Source organism: Phoca vitulina, unplaced genomic scaffold (genome assembly GCF_004348235.1).
Source record: "Phoca vitulina isolate PV1807 unplaced genomic scaffold, GSC_HSeal_1.0 scaffold129, whole genome shotgun sequence".
Lineage (NCBI taxonomy): Eukaryota > Metazoa > Chordata > Mammalia > Carnivora > Phocidae > Phoca > Phoca vitulina.
In genome coordinates, this window is record NW_022589832.1 from 430,090 (window position 1) to 446,068 (window position 15,979).

The window sequence follows — 15,979 nt, forward strand, 5'->3', positions numbered from 1 at the left end:
ATAAAACAAATGTTAAACTATTACCATTCTTATTTTACAGATGAGGAAACTGAAGCACAAAAGTTAAGTAACGTGCTCCACGTCACATCACCACGGAGTGGCAGGGTGGAATCTGAGCCAGGTTTTCTCTCCCCGAACTGGCGCTTGATCAGTGTAGTCCCCTCCTCGGACTCACCTTCAGGTCCTCTTCTGCCTCAGGTCTCTGGAAAGCGCGTGGACCCTGGAGCTGGGGGAGCTGTCCCAAGGATGACGGGATCTCTGTGCAAAGGTGATGTGAACAAGAGGAGGGGGCCGCCAGGACAAAGAATCCAGTAGTGTCACCATTTACAGAAATCTGGGTATAGGAGTGTCAGGTTTTTGCTGGGCGTGGAGATGAGGTACAGGAGTAGATGTGGTGAAGCTGCCCTGCGTTGATCAGAGCTGGGCATTTCCCTCAGTGCTTAAGTGTTACTTTAACTGATTTTGTGTAGCATATGTCCTGTGATTTCACCGGCATCCTTGGGTTGTTCTTGTGTGTATTTCTCTCCTCAGTGAGTTCCATTTTATCTGCTCTTCTCACCATGTTTGATCGCAGCCTGGGGACACGGTCATGCCGGCAGAATGGCATACCATACACAACGACGGTGGAAGCACTCTGGAAGAGGTAGCTTACTCAGGTAGTAATGCAGTGCGAGTGCTGTGTAGCTCTCCCAGACACGGTGTTCAATACGTGTCTTACACAAAGGACGACAGACCCACTGTTCTGCTTCTTGTGTTCGCTTAACAAGGCGTCATTCCACAGGAACACATAATTTAGCTCTCTTGTGCTTCCAAAAATTAATTCTTTTTTTTAAAAAAGATTTTATTTATTTATTTGACGGAGAGAAAGATAGCCAGAGAGGGAACACAAGCTGGGGGAGTGGGAGAGGGAGAAGCAGGCTCCCTGCCGAGCAGGGAGTCCTATGCGGGGCTCCATCCCAGGACCCTGGGACCATGACTTGAGCCGAAGGCAGATGCTTAACGACTGAGCCACCCAGCCCCCCCAACTTAATTCTTGTTTATTTCGTCATTCATATGCTTTTGTTTCAAAATCTAAAAGGTATAAAATAATGTTCCTTGAAAACCTCCCTCCCAGCCACCCGGAGCCAACATATTTCTCTGAATCCTTCCACATATGTGCCACTGAAGGAGACTCCAGGAGAAATCACTCCCCTCATCTTGCATTTTTAAAAACATAAATGGTAATTTTTTTTACAAGTAAACCCTACACTCAACATGGGGCTCAAATTCACAACTCCAAGATCAAGAGTCGCATGCTCTACCCACTGACCCACCAGGTGCCCCATAAGTGGTAATAATTTATCTTAGAGACCTTTCCATATTAGTACCTAAAGAACATACCCATTATTTTATACAGCTACACAGTATTTTATTGCATGAATGTATCAAACTTACTTAACTAGTTTCCAAGGACATTTAGGTTGTTTCAATTTTTTAAGTGTCTATTTTACTGGCTTAAATAAAAATGTATTTAATTAATTTAAATTAATCAATATTTCATAGAAAATCTTATGTGTTAAGCTTTGTATTAGGTGCGGATAATAAAAGTTTCAGGAACACAGATAGGTTTTTGCCTTCATGTAAATTATATTCCTATTACGTTACAGCTAGATACTTTTTTAAAAAAAGATTTTATTTATTTGAGAGAGAGAGAGAAAAAGCAGAAGCAGGGTGGGGGGCAGGAGTGGAGGGAGAGAGAGAGAAGCAGAACCCTCACTGAGCAGGGAGCCCGCCCCACTTGCCCCTGCAGGGCTCGATACCAGGACCCTGAAATCATGACCTGAGCCAAAGAGCTATATTCTAGTTATATGTCACCAAAGGGCACAAGTCACGGAGTATCAGGCCACCATTTTCATATAATGAAATGTTCTTACATATAATTTGCTAATGAATATTGGTCTGCTAGGGCCAGCTACATAAAGTGAGGGGCCCTGTACCAAGTGAAACTATGAGTCCCCTTGTCCAAATAGCAAGAAAGAAGCCTTTCCTTTCTTGTGTGTTCACTCTTGATCTGTCTTGGTGTCACGTTTTTGCTTTTGCTATTTAATGTCACATTCCTTCAGGGACACAGATACTTGAGGCCCTGAGCCAGGCTTGTCTAGACAGGTGTGCATGCCTGACCCTTCCTTTCCCCTTTGCCCTGGCCCCTCCTGGGAAAACACTGAACAGAGGGTGGCGGTGTCTCCTGGGGGGGTGTGGGAGGTAGCTGAAAACCAGTCCTGCAGATGCTGGGAGGCATGAACAGCAAGACCAAGCTTGAGCATGGGCTCCAAGCTCCTGGTGCAATCTCTTTGGACTTCACTCACAAAACACACATTGAAAGAAGAGATGGCTAAGAATTTCAAGGTGATGACACAGAGCGTGAGAAGCCAGTGCATGGCCCCTCCTCCTCCAAAGCATGGGGCAGTGTGAGTGTCCTGGCCGCTTGCCCACGAGGTTCACTGCCTTCCACATGAGTGGAGTTGCTAGTTCAAGAAGCATGTGCATTTGTCATTTTAATAAGCACTGATGAACTGCCCTGCACCAAGGTGTATCCTTTGTTCCAGTGTAGGAGGGCAATGCCGAGAATTACGGGTGTGACTCCCTGTGAGCTGTGATCCCACACAATGAGCACTCTGTGCTGTGTTAATGCTCATCCACACCGATTTTTTCTTCTGGGACTGCCTCTAGTGGTGTAAATATCAAGAGGAATGTGACATTTCCTTTTCCATTTTTGTGGCTCTATTTCCATGCATTTGTGTTTAAGTTGGTCTGGAGAGTCCTGGAGGCTCAGTGACTGATGGACTGTAAAGGGTCTGACTTATATCCATTTAGCCAGGTGTTTCCAGGTGGGCGGGAGGACCGAGAACACAGTCTGGATCAACCTGGCGCAGGTGACGAGCGAGCGAGCGCTGGTAGCTGTGAGCGTGCGTGTTGCCACAGGCCTTTGTATACACACTGGTGTGTTTACGCAAGTGACCCACAGGGCAGAAGAATACGAACAACAATGTTCTGCCAAAGGTTTACATTTTATCTATCAACATTTTCCCCACTTTTGTGTCTTCCCTGTTATTATTCTGAAATTCAACCGTATTTTCCTCTTTTATAAAGAAAAGCATCCAGCTTGTTATAAATCAGGTGAGTCAGGCACTTGGGCGAGACGGGTTGTTCCGCGGAAGAGGCGTGGAGCGGTTTTGTATGGTCCCGGCGGGGTAGAAGGGTCAGGTGCAGGCCCTGGGAGGCCGATTCCAGTTCAGCACACAGAGGACGCTTCTGGCGGAGCCGTCCAAGCGGACCCCCCGGCCCGGGCGCGCTTCCCGTTCTTCCCACTGCTGGAGCGTCACGCCGACGCCGACGAGGTTAGGCCAGGTAACCCTATGGCCTTTTCCTAGCTGTACGATCCTGCAAGAATATAATTCCGTCCCCCATCGTTCTCCCCCGGGCTAGTTCGCCTCCTTTCCGTCCCCCTGGCGCCTTTGCTGTTCGCCCACACGGTGGCAGGATCCGCAGGCGGAGGCCCGAGCGCGCCTCCGGTTTGCCCGGCAACGGTGACGTCACGACCCCGCCGCCGAGAATTGGTTGCCGAGCCTCTGGGGGCGGAGAAGAGGCGGTGGGATCCGCGGGCGGAGGCCCGAGCGCGCCCCCGGGTTGCCCGGCGACGGTGACGTCACGACCCCGCCGCCGAGAATTGGTTGCCGAGCCTCTGGGGGCGGGGAAGAGGCGGAGGGATCCGCAGGTGAGAGCCGCGCGGGGCCCGGCGGCGGTCCGACCTGGCCGCCGCGCACTCACCGGGCGGCACTCACCTACCCAGGGCCCGCTGGGCTCCACGGGACTGCCCGACGCTGGGAAAAGGCGCTGCTGAACGTTTTGGAACTGGGCAGCCGCCATTCTGGCTGTCCTGTCGCTGCCTGGCAATTAGTCTTTTCCGGCAGAGAAAAGCGTGTAGGGGACAGTCGCATTCTTGGAGCTCTGGCACAAGGATGTCCCGTTCTAGCACCTGGAGGATGTATAGAAGCTTGCACCTGAGCGTCAGATGCACATTCCAGCCTCAGTTTCTCTACTGTGACGGGGGGACTACCCCCCACGCCCACGCCCACGCCCACGCCGTGGGCTTGACGGGAGGAGTAACTGAGACAGGGACACGAGGTGCTAGGCCTGTGTCTGGCCGCTTTAGGACCATACTAGCAGCCGCTGTGCACAGAAAGTGAGGTCGGGAGGGCAGGACTTTCTCCTGTTTTCCCAGCTCCCTCCTCGGGGGATACATAACCGAAGAAGTGTGCTGGAGGAATGAATGACAAAGTGGACCCCAGCCTCTATGCTCTCCACCCTATCAGGCTGTGGGGACACTTCCTGCACTCTAGCCCCAGGGGTCAATATTTGCACTTTTACTTGATCTAGATCACACCAACTTGTTGACTCAGACATTAGTGGTTTTGTTTTGTTTTGTTTTGTTTTAAAGATTTTATTTATTTGACAGAGACAACACAAGCAGGGGGAGAGGGAGAGGGAGAAGCAGGCTTCCCGCGGAGCAGAGAGCCCGATGCGGGGCTGGATCCCAGGACCCTGGGATCATGACCTGAGCCAAAGGCAGACGCTTAATGACTGAGCCTCCCAGGCGCCTGGACATTAGTGGCTTTGAATTCTGGGTTAAGGGCTTTGTGTGCTGAAGAGGAGCTTCAGGGGTCGGCTGGCCTGGAGGGAACGGCTCTGCTGCTTTCAGGGCCAGGCACAAAGGTAGATCACAGGGGCCAGTGTTTCCTCCCTCCCCTCCCTGCTCTCTTTTCTCCCGGTTACTCGCTGGACTCACAGGTCCAGGAAAGGTGTCCTTCTTGTGCGCCATCTTCCCCCTGCTCCCAGAAGGGGCACGCTGCTTTTCCCCAGCAGCAATGGTGGGTCTCTGTGTATATGCCAGGATGTATATGCACTGGTGCACCCACAGCGAACACGTCTGGGGACCGCTCAGGGATCCTCCGAGTGCAAATTAGGAAGCTGACGTCCACATTTTGAAACCTGAGCCAAATCAGGGGCGCCTCAGTGGCTTGGTCAGTTAAGCCTCGACTCTTGAGTTCTGCTCAGGTCCTGGTCTCAGGGTCCTGAAATCGAGTCCCGTGTTGAGCTCTGCCCTGAGTGGGGAATCGTCTCGGGATTCTCTCTCTCTCTTTCCCTTTGCCCCTTGCCACCCCCCTTTCTCTCAAATAAATAAATGAATACATCTTTAAAAAAATAAAAATAAAAACTTGAGCCAAATCAAATTGAACTAAACTGAGTCTTTTTTGGGCGTCTACGGGCATACCACCCTGAACGCACCCGATCTCGTCTGAACCTTGTTTTTTGAACATAGTAATAACTTTATTTTCAAAGAAACCTAGAATGTTTATTTTATAAACCTGAAAAATGTTTTTTCCTTTTGTATTTATTCTTTTTAGTTTTTCCCCATTTTAAAATTTAAACTCAATTAACATATAATGTATTATTGGTTTGAATGAAACTTTTGACGGCCATTTTGACCAGCTGGGGGTTTGGTCCCCATTTGCCCTTGGTTCTCAGAGGCGCGGGGAATGGTTGCTATTACTAAGTCACTCCGTAAAGGAGGCAAACGTAGTTATGGTTTTACCCCAGAAAAAATATTATGTGTGTGTGTGTGGGGGGGGTAACTATGTTAATATGTTTGTAAGATTTTTAATATGCTTCTTGAAACTGTTGATTCAGTTACTGACTTGCTGACACCCCAGAAGTCTAACCAGCTCAGTTAGCCTGTTAATGCCATTCCCTCAACCCGGATGAGGGCTTCGTAAGAAGCCAGTAAGTGATGAAGGGGACTGGCGAGTGTGGAGTTGAATGTGGACGTGTGTGTGTCTGGGGGTGGGTGGGGGAGATGTGGACGCAGGGGCTTTGTGTTGCTATGGTTATACTTCTGAGGTGAGTCCAACGAGCCCAGCAGGGCTTTCTGCCCAGTTAGGGTTAATCAGGGTTACACACTATTATTGCATTCAAACCAGGGAGAGGACACTGCTCCAAAGCTTACCAGAAACGGGAGATTTCATTTTTATTTCCTATACTGTTTGATATATTTTCACAGTGAGCATATGGTCTTTATAATATATATATATATTTTTAAGTTACAAAACAAACAAACCTGAAGAAGCTCCATAGTAGGGAAAATGCTCAATTTCGGAAGACCGAAGGCTCTCCTGGTCACTGGCGCCATCTAATGGTCACACTGACTTATTGCTCTGATGGCGGACCCATAGCAGGTGCAGGGTCCATCCACTTGCCTGAAGTTCAGCTGGGAGGAGCCGGAGGTGAGAGCGCGCAGGGGTCGTTCCTCAAGGTTGCCCACAGTTTATACTCACTGGCCAATTATTCCATCGATGAACTCCTGTTCAAGGACCTGCTGGTGTGTAACATACTGAATCGAATCCAGTCAGTGGAGGAAATACTCTTTTGCCTTCATGCGGAGTTTTTAACGTCCTCAAAACGTTTTCCATGATTGTATGTGTCCCTTACAATAATATGTGATCAATAAGTGGATCAAATAGCTATATTGAGATGAGGCAACTGAGGATAGAGGAGTTGTGAGGAGCCCAATGTGGGCCAGACCTGGAAGCCTGGGCCCCAGATACAGACCGGGGTCCTTTGCCAGGCACGTCTGCTGCCCACGAACAGAGGCTTGGTTTGTACCAGGTGCTTTAACGGGGCCCATGACCTAGTGGTTCCCTAACCTTTCTCTACCATTTCTATAGCTTTTGTTATGGTTTCTATACCTTTTTTATTATTTGCCCCAACTTGAACTCTGTTTGGAGAGGTGATTTTTAGCAACAAAGCTAAGTTTATGCACAATTCATTTCTGTTATTAATCAAACATATTTTAAAGGTTTGATTTATTTATTTGAGAGAGAGCATGTGAGTACAAGCCGGGGGGAGTGGCAGAGGGAGAGGGAGAAGCAGACTCCACATCTGGGAAATGATGTATGTATGAAGTTATTCAATGCAGTATTATTTGTAATTGCAGAAGATTATAAACATCCTAGGGTCTATTAAAAGTGGACTGATTGGGGCACCTGGGTGTCTCAGTCAGTTGAGCGTCGGCCTTCGGCTGGGGTCGTGATCCCGAGGTCCTGGGATTGAGCCCTGTGTCGGGATCCCTGCTCAGCAGGGAGCCTGCTTCTCTCTCTCCCCCCACTTTGCTCTCTCTCTCTCTCAAATAAATAAATAAAATCTTTTTTAAAAAGTGGACTGATTAAATAAACTATGAGACAGCCATGCAGTGGAGGAATATTTAGCTATCATAGGCAAGAGGGAGCTCTCTGTTTATCATTGTGGAATTCTTGCCTCAACTACGGTACTCTGCTGTACTTACAGTCTCGAAGGGGAAACACATTTGTTTAAACAGCTGGAATCTCGGGGCGCCTGGGTGGCTCAGTTGGTTGGGCGACTGCCTTCGGCTCAGGTCATGATCCTGGAGTCCCTGGATTGAGTCCCGCATCGGGCTCCCTGCTCGGCGGGGAGTCTGCTTCGCCCTCTGACCCTATCCCCTCTCATGTGTTCTCTCTCTCTCATTCTCTCTCTCTCAAATAAATAAATAAAATCTTAAAAAAAAATAAACAGCTGGAATCTCTCTCTTGAAGGAAGCATAAGACACAATCCTGTCCATCAGGAGGCCTGGCAAGGACATCTCTTCGTTTTTTTTAAGTTTATTTATTTAAGTCATCTGTACCCCCTACGTGAGGTTCGAATTCATGACCCTGAGATCAAGAGTCGCTGGCTTCTCTGACTGAGCCAGCCAGGGGGCCCCCAGGACATCTGTTCTGGATCCACTGTGAGGTGTCTGAGCTGAGATGTGTCCACAGTGAATTTAGGGGCATAGAGAGCGCTACCTGTTTTTGAGGGCCGCTGTGGGCTAGGGACTTTCACATGGGTGACTTGTCAGTCAATCCCTACACCACCAGAGGGATACACTATTATCCCCATTTTAAGAATGAGGGAGGTGAGGGGCACAGAGAGGCCAAGCAATGTTTTGCAAGTCTTGGGGAGGTGGATTCTGGGGTGCTTCCTGGTCAGTTTGGGCCTGGGTGCGGGAGCTGTGCCCAGACAGGAGAGATCTGAGAGTCTGGGCGGAGAGGAGGCTCACCACCTTCCTGAGCTTGCTGCTTCCCCCAGCCGGGGCATTGCGAACGGTTACTGGTAGAGGGTGTGGGAAAGTGCGCACTCTGGGCTGGGGAATCGGGAAAGCTCCATGCTTCTGTTTGTAAATCGACCGCACACCACAGACTGTGGCTGCTACTTTGTAACCTGACACATAGACCCTTACTTTCTTGGAGGACTGGATCATCGTTCCTCTTTCATCTACTTGTCTCTCATAATAAAATTTTAAGTACTAACATTTGTCAGTGTTTCAGGCTTACAGAGCACTCTAGCTTGTTTGAGCCTCATAACGACGTCCTGAAGCAAGTGAGCAGACAGGGGGTGGCCCCCCACTGACAGGAAAAGAAGCCAGGGGTCAGGGGACTGAAGTTGCTCACTCACACCAGCTGCTGTTTCCTGGCTCACACAGCAGACTGGACTCCAGGTTTTTGGGTTTTGGATTTTACCTTTTTTACCTATGCTTTGCCTCCCTTTATCTCAAAGAATTTCATGAATTATATTGCGTGTGAAACTGTCTTACAACTGAGAAAAGCAGATGTGACTATATCCCACTGTTCATGTCTTCTCTCCCTCTCTCTCAAAACTCAGAGGAGGAAATCACTCAGGAGTAATGGTTGTACCATTGAGTAACTCAAGAGGAATGGTTGTACCTCTGTTTTGAGCTATTTCTTGTTCTCCTCCCCGCTTGTGCTCTTTCACAATCTCTGTCTCTCTCTCTAAAATAAATAAATAAAATCTTAAAAAAATAAGAAACTAAAAAAGTGAAGGATACTTGCTTGATACATTTCCTCATACGATTGGACATTTTCCCACCATGGCTTCACTTGGGTTGGATGTAGGAGAGAGAATGCAAGCACAGCATCAGATCTAGGATTGAGGGTGTCTAGCGCAGGAGGAAGAGGTGAGAGCCCTGTCTCAGGGGCTGGCTGCTTGACAAAAAACAGGGACAATGGGGCCACCAGTCCTTTTCCTAAGGTCCATCGGCTCTTGTTTCCTTCCTTCCTTCCTTCCTTCCTTCCTTCCTTCCTTCCTTCCTTGTCTCCTCCCCCTTTCCTACTTGTAATTACCCAGACAGGATGAAAGTTTGCTCTCGACAGAGCTGGAAATTCTCCACTTTTGACCCTATTTCATAGCAGGATTTTGGGGGTACGACCAGAGAGGCTGATCTTTGGAAAGGCACGTTCCTAAGAGCAGCAGGAAGAGCAGCAAGACCATCTTCCCGGTACCATGTTGCTTGCTAATAGGCTGCCGTGAGCCACCATGCGTGCTGCCATGTGGACGAGAACTTGCACGCACCAGAAGTCCTACCTGCAGGGCTGTTGGAGGACGTGTGGTGGCAGGATTTAAATGTGTGGAGGAGGTACCACGATCATGGCCCGTGGAAGAAAGCATCTCATGTCACCAGTGCCTAGGAGATCTGTGACAAACAACAGAGACCAGCAACAGGTTCACAGGCTTGGCAACTGGTGAGATAATCCCACACCGTGGAGTGAAAACTGATCTTTGAGTCAGAAGATGTTTTTGTTGATTGATCTTTCATTATGCTTCTAACCAGGTAGCAGGCACTGTGCAGTTCTTGTGGTGGGGAGGAAATGAGCACCATGCTCAGGGTCCCTGCTCCCATGGAGCTTAAGGTCCGGTCAGGAAGTCAGGTATTAAATAAATCGTTATGTAATTTAAAAAAAAATTACCGCTGAGATGAAAGCTGTGCTGGGAAAGCACCTGGCTGGTGGGGTGGGGTCTCCAGGAGGTGACTAAAGCAGTTAATGAGAAGAAGATGGCACGGGGTGTGCAGGCTGAAGAGGGTGTGTCCAGGCTGCTTGCTCCCTGAGCTGAAAGTATTTGGGCAAAGTCAAAGAATGCAATCAGGCCATTATGGCTGGAGCACCATGAGCAAGAGGGAGGAGCAGAGGCCTGGGCTGGAGCCTCAGCTCTGCTGGCATTGGCTGTGTGACCTTGGGCAGGTCCTCTCACCTTTCTGAGCTGCAGCTTTCTCTTCCGAAAATGGATCATAATAATAACACAGCGCACAGAGACAGTTGGGGGAATTAAGACAGATAATGTGAGTTACTTGTAGGTGATGCACCAAAAAGTAGTATGTCTCTGCACTGATCTAAGTGTAATAAATACTGAAAGCATCCGAAGATGTGTATGAGTCACGTTGGCTTTCAGAATTTCAGAGTGACAGCTTGGAAAGACAAGGAAGGAAAGTTAAAACTCAGCAGGTGTTTGCTTACATCGCTAAAGGCAGAGCTTGCCTCACATCTGTCCCAGGCTTTCCTTTCTGCTCAGATTAGAATTGTCTATTTGGGTCCCTGGACAGGGCAGGACCCATCCCACCCACTGCAATAGGGTCACAATTTCCATACAAGGTCATTATGGGGGTCCTTGCTGGTGTTTTTATAGTATTTCCATAAATAAAATCTCTGGTCTGTTGCCTCAGATTTGTTCACTTGACTCCTAAAATGTCCATTTGTGAATCTTTTTTCATGTGTGTACACTGTTCCACACACCCTATTCTGTAATTCCAAAACCCACAGTGCTCTGAAAAGCAAAAATTTTGTTTTTAACTCGTTTGGTGGCAAGACCAGATGTGAAGGTATTCATGGTCTTTATTCACTGCACCTAATGTTAATAATCATGTATTTTGGGGCACCTGGGTGGCACAGTCAGTTGAGTGACTGAGTCTTGGTTTCGGCTCAGGTCTCGATCTCAGGGTTGAGAGACAGCCCTGCGTGAGGCTCCACGTCCATGCTCAACGAAGAATCTGCTTGAGAGTCTCTCTCCCTCTCCCTCTGCCCTTCCGCTCATGCTCTCTCTCCCTCAAATGAATCAATAAATCTTTAAAAAAATTCATGTATTTTACTGCAGAAACATGTTTGTGCTTATTACAGATGTTAGACCTGTACACACAAGTCAAATAGCGGACTTCTCAGCATTCTGTAGTTTCTACTAGAAAAATGTGGTGATAAGGGGCACCTGGGTGGCTCAGTCGATGGGCGTTTGTCTTCGGCTCAGGTCGTGATCCTGTGGTCCTGGGATCGAGCCCCGCATCGGGCTCCCTGCTCCGCGGGAGGCCTGCTTCTCCCTCTCCCACTCCCCCTGCTTGTGTTCCCTCTCTCGCTGTCTCTGTCAAATAAAGAAATAAAATCTTTTAAAAAAATGCAGTGATGTGTCTTTTTTCTCTGAGTATTTGGATGGTGTGCCGGTGTGCTCTGAATAAATGAACAAACATCACCGGTTCCTGAACTGGACATAATGAGAGAAATCTGTTACAGCAAAATGAACAAACAAAAACTCTACCAACCCGATGCCCAAATGCATACATGCATTACGATACATACTTTTTGGGTTGGTATGACCATTCATACCTGGTATATACTTAATTACATATATTTAACTAAACATAATACTTGTTTTGTTTTGAAACCTTAAAAATCCGATCCTCTTGTAGTTCCAGGAATAGAAATACTCACTGCATTTGTCTGTGAGAACTGGATCTTTTCTAAATCTGTTAACCTGGCCCCACATTCCCTTAAGAAGGAGGGACAAACAAGCTAACTTTTCCTTTCTGTTGTTTAGGTTAGCCTAGCATTTCATGACATTGTGTTCATTTATTTATTACAGAAGGCCTCCCTTACGGAGAAGTTATTTACAGAAGCAACAGTGTCAACCTTGTAATCTGGCGATTGGCCCTGAGCACCTGTGAGTCCCCGAGACCCTGAGCATCTTGTGGGAGGGGAGGGGGCTTCAGAGCAGGAACTGCAAAGGGGCTTTTGTATCTCACTGAAGTTTCTGAACTGCACTCTGGGTTTCCTTGTACATGCCTGGGAAGGCATACTGGAAATAACTTTGTAACTTTGCTGTTTCCTTTTCCTGGCACAAAGCCCCACGGCCTGCCCAGTCAAGAACCCACAACTGGACTAGAACTGGGCATGGGGAGCAGTTGAGGGCATCTGTTAAAGAAAGATTTCCCTTACTGCTGATCCTCTCCTGGCCAGGGGCAGTGCAGTGAGCCCATCCCATTACACGGGGAAGGGGGAGCACTCGCAGACCAACGGGAACGTCTTGGTGGTGCTGCAGAATGGCAGAAAGGGTTCCAGCCCTCACGAAAAAGCCAAGGTGAGGCTTGGCTTGTAAATAACTTCATGTTGGAATTTTAAGACTTTGTCCCATACCGTTTTCAAAATCGCAAGAGCTGCATAGGACAGACGACCGTCCTTGAAGACGCGACTTTCACCTGAATACCCCCCTTCACACACAGACCACTCCCCAGTAATTCGGATGGGAAACTGAGATTCTCCTTGACCTCCGACAAGGGTGCCTTGGCGTGGAAGTTGGGCCAGAGGAGGGTTAGGGTTAAGAATTTGGAAACGGACCAAGAGGCTTGAGTTCAAATATTGGCTCTGTCAATCTCATAGCTGGGTGACCTCTGATTTGTACTTATTTTCCCCAAATCGCAGTGGACTGGTCTCCAAACTCAGGCCATTATATGTACTTTGCATGACTGGGCAAGAATTATGTTAGATGCCCTCTGAAGGCACTTAGCACCCAGCGGACCATCGTTAATTTGGCTACTTTGGTTAATATATTACCAGGGCTTGTGGGGTGTTAAGTTCTGGGCTCTATACACTACGGGCAGAAGATGAGGCAAAAGACAGGAAAGGAAGAGGAAGGATGGGAAATAAAATGAACAGGAAGACTAGTCCCGTTCTCAGGTACTCTGAGCAGGAATGCTACCATCTCTGAAAAGTATCCTTTTCAGTGTCACCAAAGGCACAAGGACTAGGGGACGGGATTGAGTGGGTCCTTCCCAGAGGAGAGGAGTTTGGTGCTCGGTGTGGAAGGCAAGGAGTGGACTGGCTGTGGGAGGGTGGGGTTGGGATACTGATGGGGAAGACTTCAGCAAGGGTCCTGAGGAAAGTGGGCCGGGATCTGGGAAGGGACATCTGAGGATGAAAGTGTGAAAGGAGGAAATTGCAGCTATTGGTGGAAAAAGGTGAACAGTTTCAAAGTGCTTAGGACAGTTGAAAAGAAAACTTAAATGATTATAAAGGTAACACTTGTAAAACATTTGAGCAAAAATTGAATAACAACACCACAAAGGAGGCCATTGATTCATGGTCCCAGAGGCAATTACTGTTAACATTCTGATGCATTTTCTTCCAGCTTTAAACATATATATACCATAGTTGTACAAATTTTGTATTCTGCTTTTTTCCCCCTCAAACTCTCATATTTTCCCATGTTAATGTCATTAGTTTCTTTTTTATTTTTATTTTTTTTAAAGATTTTTATTTATTTATTTGACAGAGAGACACAGCGAGAGAGGGAACACAAGCAGGGGTGAGGTAGAAGCAGGCTTCCCGCGGAGCAGGGAGCCCGACGCGGGGCTCGATCCCAGGACCCTGGGATCATGACCTGAGCCGAAGGCAGACGCTTAACGACTGAGCCACCCAGGCGCCCCTCATTAGTTTCTTTTTTAAAATGTGTTTTCATAGCTATTCCATTGAATGGATACATTCCAATGTGCGAAACCAATATTCTGTGATTTGGACGGGACGGTGGTTTCCTTTCCTGGTTTAGCACCAGCAGTGTGGCAATAAAGATCACCAGAATAATTTCCAATTTCGTATTATCACAGACTCCTCTTCCAGGGGGCATTCCACCCTTCCACTCCCCTCAAAGCAGTCAGGACTTTGGGGAAGCCAGAGACAAGTTGCCAGAATGAGGATGAGAGGAGGACCTCGAGAACTCACTTGTAGGCTCCCGAGAGGGCGTCTGTGCACACCCTCCCCTATGGAAAGGCCATGCTGGGTCTGGGAAGGGTGTCCCCTGGGCCAGCAGCCAGGACCACACAGCAGCACAGAGAGATGGCGTTCTGGCCGGACCGCTGAACTAGCTGCAGACTGGACTGTCCCCCGGGCCAGCAGCCGGGACCACACAGCAGCACAGAGACATGGCGTTCTGGCCGGACCGCTGAACTAGCTGCGGACTGGGCACCGGCAGGAAACTCTTCTTTTCAAAGCAGTCTGGGAAATTTCTCACCCTGGGGTCAAGAACATTATTTTCCTCGACACTCACATTTTTTGGTCCTGCCTTGCTGGGAGGACAGCAGGCCACTCAGAGGAGGGGTGGCTCTTGCTTTTAGTGGTTAGAAATCCTGCCCCAGTCTCTTCTCTTTCTTCCATTTTCTAGCTCAGTGGGTCTCAACCATTCCCTAGGGAATGTTTAAAAAACGCTGTGGGCTTTTCTTTTGTAATTACAGCGATGGGGGGACCCTCGTTGGCATCGATGAGTAAGGCAGAGGAATAAGATATTCTTCCAGGCATAGCCTGCACAATGAATTGTCCCTCATCCAGAATCTCAAATGTCCCCTAGGACCTTCATGTAGGTGAAAACCTGTGTTTAATTATCTGAGCCTAGAAATTAATACTGTTTAAAAAATGGTATTAATATACAGTGAACTTTCTAGGAATGCAATACAGTCCTGTGTGAATTTAGGGAAGAATGACTTTGCTATCAAGAGTTCAACATTTTTTTAAATCGCTTCATTGACGGCAACATGCGGGGGGTGCTGAGTCACTAACTCAGCACCTGTGTCTGCCCACTTGCAGAGTCCCACACCTGTGAGTCTCCGCACAGTTGCATGCACCTGCCTCCCTCATTACAACCTCTGGCGTAGTCAGGGCTCAACACGCACACGGTAAAATACAGCTCATGTTCTTTTATTACAAATTATTGTTTTTCACTGTCCCTTTATGGCACAGATAGAGAAGCATGTTGACTTTTTCAAAGTTATGTGTGTAGGTAGGTTGTATCATTGATGAATTTCAGTTCAGCATAGTAAAGGATTCACTGCAAGGTATTTGTTATAGGAAAGGCTGAAGGCTGAGAACCTGTTATCATCAGTCTCACACTGTTTGCCTTTTCCCACCTCTTTTGCAGGACCAGACAGAAAGGAGCTTTTTTCCCCCATAAGGAGTCTCCTATCTCCTCTAGCAGCCCAAACTCACTCCCATGAACACACACACATACCCTTCACTGCCATGAACACACACATGCCCATCACTCCCATGAACACACACACACATATGCCCTTCACTCCCATGAACACACACACGCCCTTCACTCCCATGAACACACACACATATGCCCTTCACTCATGAATACACACACACACGCCCTTCACTCCCATGAAACACACTCACACCCTTCACTCCCATGAACACACACACACGCCCTTCATTCCCATGAACACACATATGCCCTTCACTCATGAATACACACACACACGCCCTTCACTCCCATGAACACACACACGCCCTTCACTCCCATGAACACACACATGCTATTCACTCCCATGAACACACACTCACACCCTTCACTCCCATGAACACACCCTTCACTCCCATGAACACACACATGCCCTTCACTCCCATGAACACACACACACACCCTTCATTCCCATGCACACACTCACGCCCTTCACTCCCATGAACACACACACATGCCCTTCATTCCCATGCACACACTCACGCCCTTCACTCCCATGAACACACACACACGCCCTTCATTCCCATGAACACACACACGGCATTCACTCCCATGAACACACACTCACACCCTTCAATCCCATGAACACACACCCTTCACTCCCATGAACACACACATGCCCTTCACTCCCATGAACACACACACTCACGCCCTTCACTCCCATGAACACACACACACGCCCTTCATTCCCATGAACACACTCACGCCATTCACTCCCATGAACACACACACATGCCCTTCACTCTCATGAACACACACC